Consider the following 19,601-nt stretch of genomic DNA (forward strand, 5'->3'; position numbering starts at 1 on the left):
CATGGGGAATTTTTTCAGGTTTTATTCGTAATTTCCAGTTTAAAAGTTTGTTCATTTCTGGTTTGTTCAAGACTCACCAAGATTCTTAGTTAGCATCAACTTAACAAATTTAACAAAACTTTTTTAAATTCCTCAGCCAATCCCAACAAATATTTTAATGGTACAGAAAAATTTAAAGTGGGGATCCCGTAGAAATTTCGTCTCCACTGATCCATCCAGAATTTAATAGGTATTGACTTTGAAGATTATCCAGAGATATACAATTTTTTAGAGTAGTAGTCATACCGACAATTACTTGACACGTTGGAAACGGTGCATTTAGTTGTAACCTAGCAGTAGTTTGATGGTTACTTTCTTTTAAGTCTTGTTTTTGGATGGTTACTTTTTGTATAGTACCTGTACAGTACTTGGTTTTGGATGGTTACTATCTGTATAGTATCTGTAAAGTACTTGGTTTTAGATGGTAAATAAATGTTAACAAGGTTTATGAGTTGCTATAGTCTCTTATTATACCCGTTACTCGTAGAGTAAAAGGGTATACTAGATTCGTCGGAAAGTATGTAACAGGCAGAAGGAAGCGTTTCCGACCCCATAAAGTATATATATTCTTGATCAGGATCACTAGCCGAGTCGATCTAGCCATGTCCGTCTGTCCGTCTGTCCGTCTGTCCGTCTGTCCGTCTGTCCGGATGAACGCTGAGATCTCGGAAACTATGAGAGCTAGGCTATTGAGATTTGGCGAGCAGATTCCTGAGCTTCTTACGCAGCGCAAGTTTGTTTCAGTAGAGTGCCACGCCCACTCTAACGCCCACAAACCGCCCAAAACTGTGGCTCCTACAGTTTTGATGTTAGATAGAAAATTTTAACTGAAATGTATTAGTCTTGTCCATACCTATCGATTGACCCAAAAAAAATTTTTCTACGCCCACTCTAACGCCCACAAACCTCCCAAGAAAAAAAGCTATGACGTCAGAGCCAGACAGTGCGAAATGTTTTTACGCGTGTATGTGTGTGTATGTAAATAGTTGCCGGCCGAACTTAGCGGCAAAGAGAAAAGCACTGCCGGCGCTCAGAGAGAGCAAAGTGCGCGGCTAACTTATTCTATTGAACAATGAATTTGTCACGCCTACCCTAACGCACACAACGCTTAAATCTGTCTTCCGCCGGTAGGTGGCGCATTTAAATCTCGCTTTGCTGCTTGCATATCTCCATTTCCCTTTGGTCGCTTAAGCTGAGTAACGGGTATCTGATAGTCGAGGTACTCGACTATAGCGTTCTCCCTTGTTAAGAATTATCAAAGTACACATGTTAAAATTTCTAAGATGTGTTAGCCAAACACACTTGCAGTGAACTATCATTACCTGACCGTCATTAAAGTCACATGTCCCAAGACCCAAGGTCATTGAATAAAATACTTCCCCTTCATTTGTACCTGTAGTTTTAATTACAGTCAGAAACAAAATTTGTAGGATCATTCAATATTTTTTTATATATTTTATTATTCTATACATATTTCATTAAATTCATAATTAATTATATTTTATGTATATTTGTATATAGTTAATTTTCTTACTCCATCCCTCTGTAAGAAACATGTCCGTTATTAATCTGCGTTCCAAACGCAGATTTTCGCTTGGTTCCCATAGAAAGATGTAAAATAGTTCTCACAATGTAAACTTTCTCAGATGTGCGATTATTTTTAAAGCATTCATTTGTTCTAACCCATAATAATATTGTAACATATTTCGAAAGCATCATTAGCTAGCATAGGAGCGTCTTTCAATTTAATTTCTGATTCAAGTTTATAATAGAGGTGTTGGGACCTGGTAATATCGGTTTTTGTTGTCAACTATTTTTCTAGTTCTAGTTTTCTAGTTCTATTCTATTTGTATACTATTTGTATGAGTAAGGCATCATTGTCTAAGATTCTGAATAAGTTTAATAAACTCCTTAATTACAATACTCATATGGTTTTCGTGATTCATGATGGCGGTTGAGCTGCTTGGACTTTGATTACTGTTGTTAACTGTTATGAGCTATTATTAGATGGTTACTATCTGCTTGGTAGATGTCTATTAGTTGCTTACTAGTTTTTATTAGCTGGTTACTATATGTTTAGTAGATGTATACAAGTTGATTAGTATCTGGTTTCTATATGTTTAGTAGATGTATACAAGTTGTTTACTAGATGTATACAAGTTGTTTACTAGCTGTTTAGTATCTGGTTTTTATATGTTTAGTAGATGTATACAAGTTGTTAAGTAGATGTATACAAGTTGTTTACTAGCATTTTAGTATCTGGTTTCTATATGTTTAGTATCTGTTTACTTGATGTTTACTAATTATTATTAGCTGGTTACTAGTTGTTATTAACGTCTACGAGCTTTTATAGTCTTTTGTTAAAAATGATCAAAAATTCTTGATCACTAGACGACTTTCGATGTGAAGTAAAAACTTACACTCTGATTTTCAATGTGTTTGTGAGAAAGAACGCAAAGCCAAAATATCTCAAGATTTATATATAAATCTTAGAGAAACATGTCCGATTATGTTGGGGGAAGATGTATCCTGTGATTGTAAAACTAATTAGGAAATAAATTGTTCGCAAGCTGTCTAATAGCTGTTTAGAAGCTGTTTTGATAAACAATTTTGATTTATAATGACAGATATTAAGAATATATAATAATATTATTCACTTTAACTAGTATATTGTTAAAATAAAACATTTCCATTTTTCATGTTCTTTCGTCTTATGTAGGTATAATAAATATAATCTTAACTACGATAGCTAGCCTTACATCCCATAACTATAGTTATTAGCTACAATAAAATGTCTAGAAAGAACAAAATATATGAATGTCAAAAAACGATTTAAAACTAACTATAATTGGGAAAGTAATTGAAATCGCTCCGGCGTAATACAGTAAAAAACAAAAAACACTGTGATTATCCCATTTTCTATCACCATTACAAATGTGTATACGCACACCTAAGTAACCAGATGTATCCTTTGTCCAAAAATGTCTGTGACTTTCACTTATAAATTTGTCACCGATAATTTAAATCCCATTAAGAAAACCACCCGTTGCTAACCGTACCATAACCCCAGAGTCAAGTTGGTTACCTACAATAAACATAGGTGGTGGTGTAAAGGATTGCTAAAATGCCACGACGCAGGCGCAAAGGTCATAAAAAATGGTCATAAAAATATAATTGGGAAAGTATTTTTTATTTGCGAACCATTTATAACTGTTACCAACAACACAAATAGTTATGTTACAAAGGATTTGCTTAAATGCCTCGACGCAGGCGCAAAGGTCAAGGTATTGGAAAAAAAATCATGGAATATTATCCCTTCATAAAAGAGGTCATAAAATATATAATTAGGAAAGTATTTTTTATTTGCGAACAATTTATAACTGTTACCAACAACACAAATAGTTGTTACAAAGGATTGCTAAAATACCTTGATGCAGGCGCAAAGGTCAAGGTAATGGAAAAATTCATGGAATAATATCCCTTGACCAAAAACGAAAATTTCTTCTATTTGGATAATAAAACAAGGAAAAACGCTATAGTCGAGTACCTCGACTATCAGATACCCGTTACTCAGCTGTTACAGTGGTGGGTGTGGCTAGGGGTTGAAGCATGCAATACAATTCTAAACGTGTTTACATGATGGATTAAAGGATATTAGTTAGAGAAGGATGGAAATATCTTAAATATGAATTACAAGTACCCATCTATGTTGCGGAGGTTGGTCGGGGTTGACAAACCATCATTATTAAATATGAGGAACATATATTTCACCGGTGGGGAATTAGAAGGATCCAAAAGATCAATTTTATGAGAGAAGACTAATACTGTTTTTGGTAAATTAAATAGGCACATGAAAACTTATTACTCAATTAGTTAGAGAATATCAAGCAACTAGATTTATCAAGCATTTTGATGGAAAAATCAAAGTATTGAAATAATATATATTTTTATACCCGTTACTCGTAGAGTAAATGCCACGCCCACTCTAACGCCCACAAACCGCCTAAAGCTGTGGCTCCTACAGTTTTGATACTAGAATAAAAATTTTAACTGAAATGTATTGTTCTCATCAATACCTACCGATTGACCTTAAAAAAAAGTTTGCCACGCCCACTTTAACGCCCACAAACCGCCTACAAACTTCAAAAAATCGTAAGTATGAACGCGGATATCTCGGAAAATATCAAAGATAGAGAAACGGGATTTCAGATTTAGATCCCGTAGGCTTGAGCGCAGCGCAAGTTTGTCACGCGAATATGCCACGCCCACTCTGACGCCCAAAAACCGCCCAAGCCTGTGGCGCCCACAATTTTCGTGCTAGATACAAAATTTTAACTGAACTGTATTGGTCTCGTCAATAACTATCGATTTATCTAAAAAAAACTTGGCCACGCCCACTCTAACGCCCACAACGCTTAAGTCTGTCTACCGCCGGTAGGTGGCGCATTTGCTGCTTGCATATCTTCATTTTCCTTTGGTCTCTTTAGCTGAGTAACGGGTATCTGATAGTCGAGGTACTCGACTATAGCGTTTTTCCTTGTTTTATTATCCAAATAGAAGAAATTTTCGTTTTTGGTCAAGGGATATTATTCCATGAATTTTTCCATTACCTTGACCTTTGCGCCTGCATCAAGGTATTTTAGCACTCCTTTGTAACAACTATTTTTGTTGTTGGTAACAGTTATAAATTGTTCGCAAATTAAAAATATTTTCCTAATTATATATTTTATGACCTCTTTTATGAAGGGATAATATTCCATGATTTTTTTTCCAATACCTTGACCTTTGCGCCTGCGTCGAGGCATTTAAGCAAATCCCTTGTATCATAACTATTTATGTTGTTGGTAACAGTTATAAATGGCTCGCAAATAAAAAATACTTTCCCAATTATATTTTTTATGACCTTTGCGCCTGCGTCGTGGCATTTTAGCAATCCTCTACACCACCTATGTTTATTGTAGGTAACCAACTTGACTCTGGGGTTATGGTACGGTTAGCAATGGGTGGTTTGCTTAATGGGATTTAAATTATCGGTGACAAATTTATAAGTGAAAGTCACAGACATTTTTGGACAAAGGATACATCTGGTTATTTAGGTGTGCGTATACACATTTGTTATGGTGATAGAAAATGGGATAATCACAGTGTTTTTTGTTTTTACTGTATTACGCCGGAGCGATTTCAATTACTTTCCCAATTATAATTAGTTTTAAATCGTTTTTTGACATTCATATATTTTGTTCTTTCTAGACATTTTATTGTAGCTAATAACTATAGTTATGGGATGTAAGGCTAGCTATCGTAGTTAAGATTATATTTATTATACCTACATAAGACGAAAGAACATGAAAAATGGAAATGTTTTATTTTAACAATATACTAGTTAAAGTGGATGATATTATTATATATTCTTAATATCTGTCATTATGAATCAAAATTATTTATCAAAACAGCTTCTAAACAGCTTTTAGACAGCTTGCGAACAATTTATTTCCTAATTAGTTTTACAATCACAGGATACATCTTCCCCCAACATAATCGGACATGTTTCTCTAAGATTTATATATAAATCTTGAGATATTTTGGCTTTGCGTTCTTTCTTACGTACATAGCAAACACATTGAAAATCAGAGTGTAAGTTCTTACTTCACATCGAAAGTCGTCTAGTGATCAAGAATTTTTGATCATTCTTAACAAAAGACTATAAAAGCTCGTAGTCGTTAATAACAACTAGTAACCAGGTAATAATAATTAGTAAACATCAAGTAAACAGATACTAAACATATAGAAACCAGATACTAAACAGCTAGTAAACAACTTGTATACATCTACTAAACAACTTGTATACATCTACTAAACATAAAAAACCAGATACTAAACAGCTAGTAAACAACTTGTATACATCTAGTAAACAACTTGTATACATCTACTAAACATATAGAAACCAGATACTAAACAACTTGTATACATCTACTAGACATATAGTAACCAGCTAATAAAAACTAGTAAGCAACTAATAGACATCTACCAAGCAGATAGTAACCATTTAATAATAGCTCATAACAGTTAACAACAGCTAGTAATCAAAGTCCAAGCAGCTCAACCGCCATCATGAATCACGAAAACCAGATGAGTATTGTAATTAAAGAGTTTATTAAACTTATTCAGAATCTTAGACAATGATGCCTTACTCATAGAAATAGTATACAAATAGAATAGAACTAGAAAACTAGAACTAGAAAAATAGTTGACAACAAAAACCGATATTACCAGGTCCCAACACCTCTATTATAAACTTGAATCAGAAATTAAATTGAAAGACGCTCCTATGCTAGCTAATGATGCTTTCGAAATATGTTACAATATTATTATGGGTTAGAACAAATGAGTGCTTTAAAAATAATCGCACATCTGAGAAAGTTTACATTGTGAGAACTATTTTACATCTATCTATGGGAACCAAGCGAAAATCTGCGTTTGGAACGAAGATTAATAACGGACATGTTTCTTACAGAGAGATGGAGTAAGAAAATTAATTATATACAAATATACATAAAATATAATTAATTATGAATTTAATGAAATATGTTTAGAATAATAAAATATATAAAAAAATATTGAATGATCCTACAAATTTTGTTTCTGACTGTAATTAAAACTACAGGTACAAATGAAGGGGAAGTATTTTATTCAATGACCTTGGGTCTTGGGACATGTGACTTTGATGACGGTCAGGTAATGATAGTTCACTGCAAGTGTGTTTGGCTAACACATCTTAGAAACTTTAACATGTGTACTTTGATAATTCTTAATAAGAGACTATAGCAACTCATAAACCTTGTTAACAATTATTTACCATCTAAAACCAAGTACTTTACAGATACTATACAGATAGTAACCATCCAAAACCAAGTACTGTACAGGTACTATACAAAAAGTAACCATCCAAAAACAAGACTTAAAAGAAAGTAACCATCAAACTACTGCTAGGTTACAACTAAATGCACCGTTTCCAACGTGTCAAGTAATTGTCGGTATGACTACTACTCTAAAAAATTCTATATCTCTGGATAATCTTCAAAGTCAATACCTATTAAATTCTGGATGGAGCAGTGGAGACGAAATTTCTACGGGATAACTTAAAATTTTTCTGTACCATTAAAAAATTTGTTGGGATTGGCTGAGGATTATAAAAAAGTTTTGTTGAATTGTAAACACGAACTAGTGTTGATGCTAACTAAGAATCTTGGTGAATCTTGAACAAACCAGAAATGAACAAACTTTAAAACTGGAAATTACGAATAAAACCTGGAAAAATTCCCCATGTAACTCTGAGCGATTTTGCAAAAATTAAGATGTACGATATTATTAAAAGTTGTGTAAACCTACCAATCGCATTCCAGAGATGGGATTTATATGTTAACCCCAAATTGGGGTATGGGAGTCAACACAGCTGAAATTTGAAATTGTCGGCTAACCGCGAAAAACCAAGATTTGCCATAATTTTATTTACACTAAATGGAGAACATATCACAAATAACTTATCTATCTTGAAAGTTCACTTGAATTCTGAGTCATATCCATAATAATCTGAATGTTGATTTTAGTAGGAATTAGTATGCTCACCTATATGAAATGTATACAAGATTTCAATCTAGTTACTATAATAGTGAATCACAACCATTTTTGACCCCAAATGAATTTAAGTTGAAGACCCCTATTATTGTGGTTGATCTTTCATATCAAAACGAATCAGTAAAAACTGGTCCTATTGGTGTGAGAATTTCAATAGAACTAAAGATACCAAGTCATGAAAATACCCAAGCTTACTGTCTCCTCATAGATGACCGTTTAGTTGAATATAACCCACTAAACGGACTAGTACAACGAGTTGTTTAACATTAGAAAAATGTTGAAAGATACTGTTTCGATTGATGTTCAAGGTTTCTTTGATAATAATAATAATTTTATTCTAAAGGAAATTGGAAATGTATTCGAAAAAAATCCAAACTTGAATAATACTTTTTTTATAGAGCCACCATATGATTTTACTTTGCTAAAACTAAACATGTGTACTTTGATAATTCTTAATAAGAGACTATAGCAACTCATAAGACTTGTTAACATTTAGTTACCATCTAAAACCAAGTTCTTTACAGATACTATACAGATAGTAACCATCCAAAACCAAGTACTGTACATGTACTATACAAAAAGTAATTATCCAAAAACAAGACTAAAAAGAAAGTAACCATCAAAATACTGCTTGGTAACAACTAAATACAACGTGTCCAACGTGTCAAGTCTATGTCGGTAGACTACTATTCTAAAAAATGTTATATCTCAGGATAACCTTCAAAGTCAATACCTATTAAATTCTGGATGGAGCAGTGGAGACGAAATTTCTACGGGATCCCCACTTAAAATTTTTCTGTACCATTAAAATATTTGTTGGGATTGGCTGAGGATTATAAAAAAGTTTTGTTAAATTTGTTAAATTGATGCTAACTAAGAATCTTGGTGAATCTTGAACAAACCAGAAATGAACAAACTTTTAAACTGGAAACTACGAATAAAACCTGAAAAAATTCCCCATGTAACTCTGAGCGATTTTGCAAAAATTAAGATGTACGATATTATTAAAAGTTGTGTAAACCTACCAATCGCATTCCAGAGTTGGGATTTATATGTTAACCCCAAATTGGGGTATGGGAGTCAACACAGCTGAAATGTGAAATTGTCGGCTAACCGCGAAAAACCAAGATTTGCCATAATTGGATTTACACTAAATGGATAACTTATAACAAACAACTTATCAAACTTGAAAGTTCACTTGAATTCTGAGTCATATCCATAATAATCTGAATGTTGATTTTAGTAAGAATTAGTATGCTCACCTATATACTATAATAGTGAATCACAACCATTTTTGACCCCAAATGAATTTAAATTGAAGACCCCTATTATTGTGGTTGATCTTTCATATCAAAACGAATCAGTAAAAACTGGTTCTATTGATGTGAGAATTTCAAAAGAACTAAAGGCACCAAGTCATGAAAATACCCAAGCTTACTGTCTCCTCATACATGACCGTTTAGTTGAATATAACCCACTAAAAATGTTGAAAGATACTGTATCGATTGATGTTCAAGGTTTCTTTGATAATAATAATAATTTTATTCTAATGGAAATTGGAATTGTATTCGAAAAAGATCCAAACTTGAATAATAGTTTTTTAATAGAACCATCCTATGATTTTACTTTGCTAAATACAAAATCTCGAAAGACTGCAATTTGGTTAACCAACACACATCACATTTTTTGGAACGATGGAGAAAATAGTTTTCCAAAAACTCGAAAGTATCTAAGGACAATTACAAGCGGAAAACAAGTTTTTTGTAAAGGCGTGGAAAAGGAACGATTTCTACAGACGTTTTTTGGGAGTCGTCAGCTCATTAACATCGAGGAAATGGGCTGTCCGTCATTAAACAGGTTTAAAGGAAACCGGTTTCCCTATTGTGAAACACACCTTAAGGGCGGGGTTTGTGCTTTTAAGAATGCATACATTATTTTGACATTTTTTAAAAGTAGTTCCAAAACAATAACCGAATTTATTTTATTTTAAAGTTAAGAGTAGATGTGTAAAGATGTGCAAGAAAAAAAAATTAACCAAATGAAGTTTTAAGAGGAAATTGACCAATTTATTAAATAAATTAAAGGACAGATAATTGGTCAGTATTTGCAATACCTTCTAAACACAAAAAACTATGTTCATGAATCGAGGTGGACATGATCTCAAAATTACGAATTTTGGTGAACACTTTACATGTTTTAGTCCTGAATTGACGTCGGAAACTTGCGCCTGCCTCTTCCATGCAAGTCGCCGGAACGAAGCCAGAAAATTAATTTCAATATATAAAAAAACATGTTCGCATTACCAAAATAAATGAATAAATGTATTATTATGGTACAAAACAAACTTCTGACCTTTTATTTAGAGTTGAAATTATAGGTACGGAGAATGGAAAATATTTCCTTGACTGAGATATGTCGGCTACTTGCGAGTTGTTGCGCGGTCATGATTTCAACCCCTATTATGGGACGTATTAGAGCAGGAAGTCAGCCGTGAGGTCGTTGGCGTGAGGCCCATGATCATGTCAATGGGCGTGCGCCTTCAGACTTGTGCATGTGTCCCTTTTATTCCGGTCAGGTAATAGACAGGTGCGCATGTTCGGGAAGCTCTTGCTTGAATCCCTTTTATGATATGTTTATGACCCGTTTGTGGAAAGGAGAGATCTTGGAAAATTTACCAGTTAAACATTCTGGGGCGAAAAAAAATGTCTGTTTGAAAATATTTGGCATCTGAGAATAATTAACTTGTGAGATTTTTTTTTATTGGGGTTCTTTTGATTTCTAAATTAGTTTTACAATCATAAGAAAAGTTATTCCCAAACGTGATCGGACATGTCCCTCTAAGGCAACCATCTTCAGATGTTTTGGGTTTGCGACCTTCCTCACGTGCACAGCAACACCTGCTGAATATTAATTGCTGATAATGACGGAAAGGATACATGATCAATATTGTCACATGGTGGTGTGGGGTGGGGGCAATTTAGTATACTCTTTATGGATATGATCGTGACATTTATATGGCATCTTAACCTTTCAAAATCAGTTAATTTATTGGATTATGCTAATTGTCCCAGAACCCGCATACGTAAATGAGGAGGCGGGGCCATTAATATGTTAATTAGTGAGAGGCGGGGGTCATTAATATGTTAATTAGTAAGGGGGGCCATTAATATAAAAATTGTCCCAGAATCCGCGTTTCCATACTACTCCCGATGTACTATTGGTTACTCGGACAATACTTTGGTTATTATTGTTGTGGCCTCGACTCGAGTTGCCACGGCCTCTAGAGTGTCCTCTATATTGGCCTCGTCCAATATTACTATTGTTGTTGTAATTATTACTACGACTAAGAAAGTTACCTCTGTAATTTCCTCGTCCGCGGTTTCCGCCGCGCTGCGATAATTTTTTTAATATAGGACTGTGTTTGGCTGTCCGGTTGCTTCTGTGCAACTGTATACTAATTTTGATACGGCATCATTAATAGTATTGAAGGTACCAGCTTGCATGATAGGTTTTACCTTATCGATTGTACAATTTTTAGTCATTGCTTCGACTGCATGCTGAGTGGAATAACTTCTGGCTTACTCTAGGGGTACGCCGTCTGTTATATACGCACCTTCTAAAGCTTTTGTCATTTGCTAAATCTCTTGTGTGTACTGGTTAGCAGTTTTATTGCGTTGCTGTAGGTTCATCAGTTTTGCTGACAATACTTTTTAATCTGAATATGACTTCAGTTATTGTTGTTTCATTTCCGATTAGATTTCTGGCGACACCTTTTAGCTTTGTTTTTATTATGGAAACTGTTAATTGTTCGTGCTCGCCTTTTATTGATTCTATTATTTGTAATGTATCAATAAAACTTGTTAAGTTTTCAGCTTTACAATCGAAAACTGGTGTAAGCTTGGATACTGTATTAATAAAATCAATATCAGATTGTGCCATTGTGATATTGTTGCTTAGTTTATTCTCTATTATGCTTGAACTAGCATCAGAATCTGTAGAATTATCCAGATCTGACATTAAATCAGCTGGAATAGTAAGATAATTTAAATCTTGCTCTTCTATTTTAGGGTTTGTCTCTGTAAGCTCTTCTGATTCCATTTGGTCAATGTCAGTTTGTTCTGTTGATTCCGGTTCATCACCAGCTTCAACTGTTAGAGAAGTGTTAAGTATGGTCGGTACTGATATATCTAAATTGAACTTTTGTTTAACTGATATTAAATTAGGTCGTAATCTGATCAAAAATTTTGATACTTGGGACCAATGATCTTGCATTAATTTTTTCTTCTGGCCATGTACTAGTATTCGTGCTTCATTAAAGCATTTTACTAGTATATTTTCTAGATGTTTTTTAATAGTATTTTTTTTAATTGGCCTGTTTTGAGTAAGTGGCTTATATGATTTATCACAGTCAATTTTTATGTCATTTATTTGGTTATATAATTTATTCCATTCCATTATATTATGGATATGAATTATTTCTTTAAGACCATCATCACTATTGTTCTACCTAGTATTGGGTGATCGTCTATTACTGATCTAACTTGCACCCCAGGAATGGGTGTAAATGGTGTAAAATGTATTAATGGGGAAACATCTAAATTAAAGATTTCAGTATATAAATTTTCTAAATCATATATGCTTACTGAAGTCGCTGAGACTAAATGCAGAACTGTTTCTTTAAAATAGGGGTCCCTATCATATGATTCTCTAATTTATTTATATACATTTTATTCCATTTTCTTAATGCTTAAAAGTTGATTACAGAATTATTTTTTCAATAAATGTTGTTTGTGCTCTATTTTTATACCAATTACTCGTAGAGTAAAAGGGTATACTAGATTCGTCGAAAAGTATGTAACAGGCAGAAGGAAGCGTTTCCGCCCCATAAAGTATATATATTCTTGATCAGGATCACTAGCCGATTCGATCTAGCCATGTCCGTCTGTCCGTCCGTCCGTCTGTCAGTCTGTCCGTCCGTCCGGATGAACGCTGAGATCTCGGAAACTAGAGATTTGGCGTGCAGATTCCTGGCCTTCTTACGCAGCGCAAGTTTGTTTCAGCAGCGTGCCACGCCCACTCTAACGTCCACAAGCCGCTAAAAACTGTGGCTCATACAGTTTTGATGCTAGAATAAAAATTAAATTAAAAAATTTTAACTGAAATGTATTGCTCGTATCAATACCTATCGATTGCCACGCCCACTCTAACGCCTACAAGCCGCCCAAGCCTGTGGCGTCCACAATTTTCATGCCAGATACAACATTTAATCGGAATTGTATTGGACTTGTCGATAGCTATCAATTCATACAAAAAAAAATTCCCTCGCCCGCTCTAACGCCCATAACGCTTAAATCTGTCTACCGCCGGTAGGTGGCGCATTTCAATCTCACTTTGCTGCTTGCATATCTCAATTTCTCTTTGGTCCCTTTAGCTGAGTAACGGGTATCTGATAGTCGGGGTACTCGACAATAGCGATCTTCCTTGTTTTTTAATTAAATCTTGTCCAGATCATTTGCCTGTATTTCTTTTTTAGACATTTGTTATGTAACTTATACAATTTGCGCACATTATAACAACAATTATTATTAACAGTGTGTGCATTAATTCTAAGTCATTATTATTTGACTCTACTTCATTAATCACATTAACAGTTGAGTCCACTGACTTAACGTCTACTATTGCCATTTTTGGCGTATTTGTATTTAAATTATAATTATAGCTATCTGTTTCTTCAGAAAATTTATTTATTGCATTACTTTGCATCTACATTAACAGGTTTTCTAACTATTGTTTTATATAGCCTTACGGACTACACTTCTAATCGCGCAGAAAATGTTCCGCTTAATTTTACAATTCTTATAAAACATATGTATATTGGAATTATTTTGATTGCTGCTTCGTAGACGAAAGGGACGGAGTGCCCCTCGCGCTGTTGGCTTCACTGCTGCTGATGTCCGTGGCCTATTGGCTCAGGCGGGCCGGTGCCGGTCTTCGCACTGGTCTTTTTAATACATGTGTATTTGCATGCTGCAGCGTCTAGTGGTCCAGAGCAGTCGTTCGGGCAGACGTCAGGTTGCTTTGGCAAAGGTTTTGGAGATGGTGACTTATTAATTACTGTTTCTTTTATAACATTGATATTTGCTGAGTGAGTTGCGGTATTTGGCTTTCGTAGCTGGAGGCATTCTTTCAGAAAATCAAGTTCAGCAGATAATTTTTCTGCTGTTGCCCATGTGGGCGGCGTATTTGTCTATAATAGCCACTTAATGTGTGCTATTCTTTTGTTTATCTTGCCTCCGCGTTTGCCCATTACTCGCACTCTACTCACTCAGACTTTTGATTTTTCCTTCCCATCTGCCAGTTTCCCGCGTTGGCGTAAGGGGCGGATTGCCTCTCACACTTGTTGAATATTGAGAAAAAGACGTCCTCTATACTTCCATGAATATTTGGTGTTCTATTCCAGCATTGGTACAAGTGCCGTACTGCCACTCGTACTTGTATGCTGCTGCTCGCAAAGACTTATGACATCTTTCCTCATTTTTGGTGATTGTAGTTAATAATCCTCGAATTGATGTTTTTGTTGTTGTTTTTGTTTTAAATGTGAACACTTGTCACGGTCGCCATGTAGAGAAAACCTCTGCGATTTGTTTTAATAATCTTTTATTTAAATTTGGAGCAGCATAGGTGCCGCTACCAACGTCCAGTTGTTTCTCATCATACAGTTTTCCTTAGGTTCTAAGTAAGCCTAAGTCTCGTAGCTGCGCTGCCCACAGATGGACAGCAGAGAGACGGCTATGTATATCTTATATATTATATGTATTTAATTATGATAGCTGGCTGGTGCGCGAGGGTATATGCATGTATTTGAGTTCGGTTAAGCGGCCTACGCGTGCAACAGAATGCTGACACTTGCACTTTCTGTGAGCGCGCCGATCAACTCGTGTTTCGGCCACTTAGGTTTTTGACCGGATCTTTGTTTATGTAAACACTGCAACAAAGTGTTTCAGTGTGTTCGCTTTAAGTACTCTTGGTGCAGTAGATATTCAATATATGCATACTACATGAGACAGCAAATAAATCCCATAGGATCGAACGAAGGAATGACCAAGCTCAAAAATTCCCTCTTGGTAGTTCTGATACTTCACATGCTCGGAGTTCTCTGATACTTCACATTGAACATGAAGTAATCCGAGGCTGCCCGCCAATATTTTCCCAAAATCTTCTGTTCAGACTCACTGTCCGAAGCACTTGACGAGTGGTGGTAGACCCTATGCTGTCTCCATAACGGATGAACTGGATAAATTTGGCATTACTGAAATCCAGCGCTTGCATGTATCTCCGGTACTAGGGTAGAAACGCTGATGTCTTCGCACTCGATATAAAAGCTCTCCACATAGTCATCCGCATAATGACAGTCGATGATGGCCTTGACTAGGATCCGAATGCTCAAACTGTTCCGCATTCACAGTCTTCACGCACTTGGCCAGCCGGCTCCCAAGGTCATTACTTTCATCCCCTAGGCATCAAGATCCCTGTTGTTGAACACCTATCCTCAGGTCGGATCAGAAAAGGATAAACATCTACTTGATGGCCCCGCAATCTCCGACAGCTCCTTCTCTAAAATGACAGAGTAGGGCTGGCAAAGGTTCAAATGTTGCGGTCCTTTGTCCACAGCCGAGTTTAGAGATGTTCCTTTAGCTTTGGCTGAAGCGTCAAAAACCAACCGAAAAACCAAAATTAATTGCACGTAGCCTTGGGCAATAAAATCTGAATCTATGACCAATTTAAATTAAATTGTTACTGCTCATAAGTCACCTTGTCCATCTTAAGAATTCGCGGTTTTTCGGACCAGACATTCACAAATTGCAAGTAGACTCACATTTTAGAAACATTTTAATTATTAAAAAGAAGAAGATTTCAGAAATCTCCAAACTACAAAAGTATTATCAGAATTATCGCATATAAATCTCTCGATGTAAGCATGTCGCTCTAAATTCACTTCCTCAATATTCATTTGAACTTCTTTCCGGAACGAATGGTAGGCGTTAGCGACGACCACGGTGAACGCTTTAACCATTATATCACTACAAAAGAAAAAGGTACCAGGAAATAGTACCAAAATGATCTAGGAACGTCTTAAACGATTGGCATAAAATATAAAAAAACCACAAATACTTTTAGGATCCTACCGATGCAGACGTTGAAAGTAAATGTCCAATTTTTTAACCCTCTACGAAGGTAAGGAGCGAAAAAATGTATAAATTCAAATGATTAAAAAAAGCAATACCTATATGTGATTTCATTTAATGTTTTTTTCAAAAAATCATAAAAAAGATAAGCAAAATAATTTTTGAAAAATTCTTTTTGCAGTTACTTTTATTTTTGTTTGAAGAAACTTTTTGCATCAAAAAATTTAAATTTTAGAGTCGGGGAAAAAAGTTCAAAAAGGACATTTTCACTCGAATTCGTCCTTTTCAATAAGTACTGAATGGGTTAAAAAATGTATTGTATCATTCAAACGGCATTTAAATTACCTTTCCATTGATGCCAAAGTTAACAAGACGTAAGTTCAAATTATGAGTATATTTAACTTTTGTTTTGTGAAAATACTTTTGACCACCCTTGTATATTCTTGATCAGGATCACTAGTCGAGTCGACGTAGCCATGTCCGTCTGTCTGTCCGTCCGGATGAACGCTGAGATCTCGGAAACTACGCAGCGCAAGTTTGTTTCAGAAGCGTGCCACGCCCACTCTAACGCCCACAAACCGCCGAAAACTGTGGATCATACAGTTTTGATGCTAGAATAAAATTTTTAACTGAAATGTATTGTTCTTATCAATACCTGTCGATTGACCCAAAAAAAGTTTAACAAACTCCCAAAAAACCACCCACAAACTTCAAAAAATCGTAAGTTTTAACGCGGATATCTCGGAATCTTTTAAAGATGGAGAATTGGGATTTCTGGCTTAGATTCCGTAGCTTTGAGCGTAGCGCAAGTTTGTTACGCGAATATTTTACGCCCACAAACCGCCAAAGCCTGTGGCGCCCACAATTTGTATGCTAGGTAAAAAATGTTAGCTGAAATGTATTAGTCTTGTCAATACCTCTCGATTGATGAAAAAAAAGTTTGCCACTCCCACTCTAACGCCGACAAACCGCCCATGCCTGTGGCGCTCACAATTTTCATGCTATAAACAAAATTTTAACTGAAATGTATTAGTCTCGTCAATACCTATTGATTGACCAAAAAAAAGAGTGCCACGCCCACTCTAACGCCCATAACGCTTAAATCGACTATAGCGTTCTTCCTTGTTAGTTAGTACAGCAAAGCGAGATTCAAATGCGCCACCAACCTGCGATCTCAATATATGGTTATGGTTATGGTTATGGGCGGTAGACAGATTTAAGCGTTATGGGCTTTTGAGTGGGCGTGGCAAACCTTTTTTTTGGGTCAATCGGTAGGTATTGACGAGACTCAAAAAATTGTGCGCGCTAAAGTTTCAGGCGGTTTGTGTGCGTCAGAGTTGTTGTGTTAAACTTTTTTGGATCAATTGATAGGTATTGACGAGACCAATACATTTCAGCTAAAATTTTTTATCTAGCACGAAAATTGTGGGCGCGACAGGCTTGGGCGGCTTGTGGGCGTTGGAGTGGGCGTGGCATATTCGCGTAACAATCCTGCGCTGCGTACAAGGCTACGAAATCGAAATCTGAGACCCCAAGTCTCTATCTATGATAGTTGCCGAGATAACCACGTTCATACAAGGTGAGTTCCAAAGTAAACAGGACTTTTAAAAAAAGACAGAACAAATAGTTTTTTCGGCAAAATCAATTTATTTTATTCAAAATAGTCTCCTGCTTTAACAAAGCGTTTTGCACCGTCCAAAAGCATGTCGAACGAGTGTTTTAGCTCGTTGCCCGGTATGGCCGCCAGTATGCCGGTGCAAGCCTTTTGAATGGCCTCTACGTCTGCATAACGCTTTCCTTTCATCGGCAAATGCATTTTTCCGAAAAAGTAGAAGTCGCACGGTGCCATATCAGGTGAATACGGGGAGTGGTTGATGGTAAAAATTTGATTTTTGGTCAAATAGTCGGACACAAGCGTCGATCGATGAGACGGCTCATTATCGTGCAACAAACGCCAACTTCCATCTTCGCGATATTCGGGCCGAACACGTCGAATACGGCGCACCAAACGCTTCAAAACTCCAAGGTAGAATACCGCATTAACGTTTTGGCCGGGTGGAACAAATTCTTTGTGGACAATACCCTTGGAATCATAAAAACAAGTCTTCACTTTTGACTTCCCCAGGCGCAATTTTTTGGGCCTCGGCTCGTCCGGCGCCTTCCATTCAGCACTCTGGCGTTTCGTTTCGAAATCATATTGAAAACCCCACGTTTCGTCACCAGTCACAATCTTGTAAAGGAAGTTCGGGTCTTTTTTTGCCTCTTTAATGATGTCCTACGAATGTTGAACTCTGAGCAATTTTTGGACGTCAGTCAATTTGTGCGGAACAAACCATGCACACACCTTTTGTAAGCCCAAATGTTCGGTCAAAATGCGATAAATTGATGTTTTGGAGATGTTCAATTCTATTTCCATGAATTTCAATGATGATTTCGTCTGATTTTTTATGAATTCACGCACAGTTTTGATGGAATTTTCGGTGATCACGGATTTTGGTTGGCCCACATGTTCATCGTCATTTATGTCCTCACGACCACTTTGAAAACGTTGAAACCACTCGTGCACTCTGCTACGGGATAGGCAATCATCGCCATTAACTTGTTTCATCAATTGAAACGTTTCGGTAAAAGTTTTACCAATTTTAAAACAAAATTTAGTGTTGGCTCTTTGATCGAAGCTAATTTTCGCACCGATGACAAAAACATACTGACACTTAAAACGCAATAGCCTCACTTCCAATAGATGAAATGATGAAATTTTTACTGGAAGTCGATAAACGATAGCAGATTCTAACGCACCAGTTGACATATAGATGGCGCCACTAGAGGGCGCTAGATTCAAAAAGTCCTGTTTACTTTGGAACTCACCTTGTATTTACGATTTTTTGAAGTTTCTGGGCGTTAAGGTGTGCGTAGCAAACATTTTTTTGGGTCAATCGATAGGTATTGATGAGAACAATACATTTCAGTTAAAATTTCTGCATGCCTTATGCCAGTATTGTAGCTCTAATACGGACGGACAGTGATCCTGATCCTTATGGATCTCGGTTAGTGATCCTGATCAAGAATATACATACCTTATGGGGTCGGAAACGCTTCCTTCTGCCTGTTATATACTTTCCGACGAATCTAGTATACCCTTTTACTCTACGAGTAACGGTTATAAAAATAATAAGATAACTTTTATTCGATCCCTGGACTTTGTTCTCACTGAAGAATTAATAATCCCACGTTAATTCACAACAACTTCACAGCGATTGTCGATTGGTAAACATATGTTTAAAGAAAAAATCAAAAAAATTTTAATCGTAAAAAACCAACATGAAAATTAGACACGTTTACGTAAAAAAAGTTCAACATGAAAAACTGGGCATAAAATAAAGTAAAAATCACTTTTGTTGGATTCAACCTATGCAGACGTTGAAAGTAAATGGCCCCTACGATGGGATATGTCAAAAAACGCCGAAGCTATAATTTGTTTCATATTATTTTTCCACCAATTTTCCGATAGTTCCTATGGCAGCTATATGATATAGTCGTCCGATTTTGATAAAATTTAATTCGAAATTGAAAACTAATAAAAAAATGTTATTTCCAAGCGTAGGAGGTTATTCAAGTTGTATGTTAACCAGCTGCTAGAGGGTCAGCCTTTGACACACGGTAGCACAGGTACGAGTCCGCGAGAAGACGGTTGTGAATTGTAAGTTTTATTAAAATTTTATTTGTAATGTTTGTATGTAC

This window comes from Drosophila subpulchrella, unplaced genomic scaffold (genome assembly GCF_014743375.2).
Source record: "Drosophila subpulchrella strain 33 F10 #4 breed RU33 unplaced genomic scaffold, RU_Dsub_v1.1 Primary Assembly Seq56, whole genome shotgun sequence".
NCBI lineage: Eukaryota > Metazoa > Arthropoda > Insecta > Diptera > Drosophilidae > Drosophila > Drosophila subpulchrella.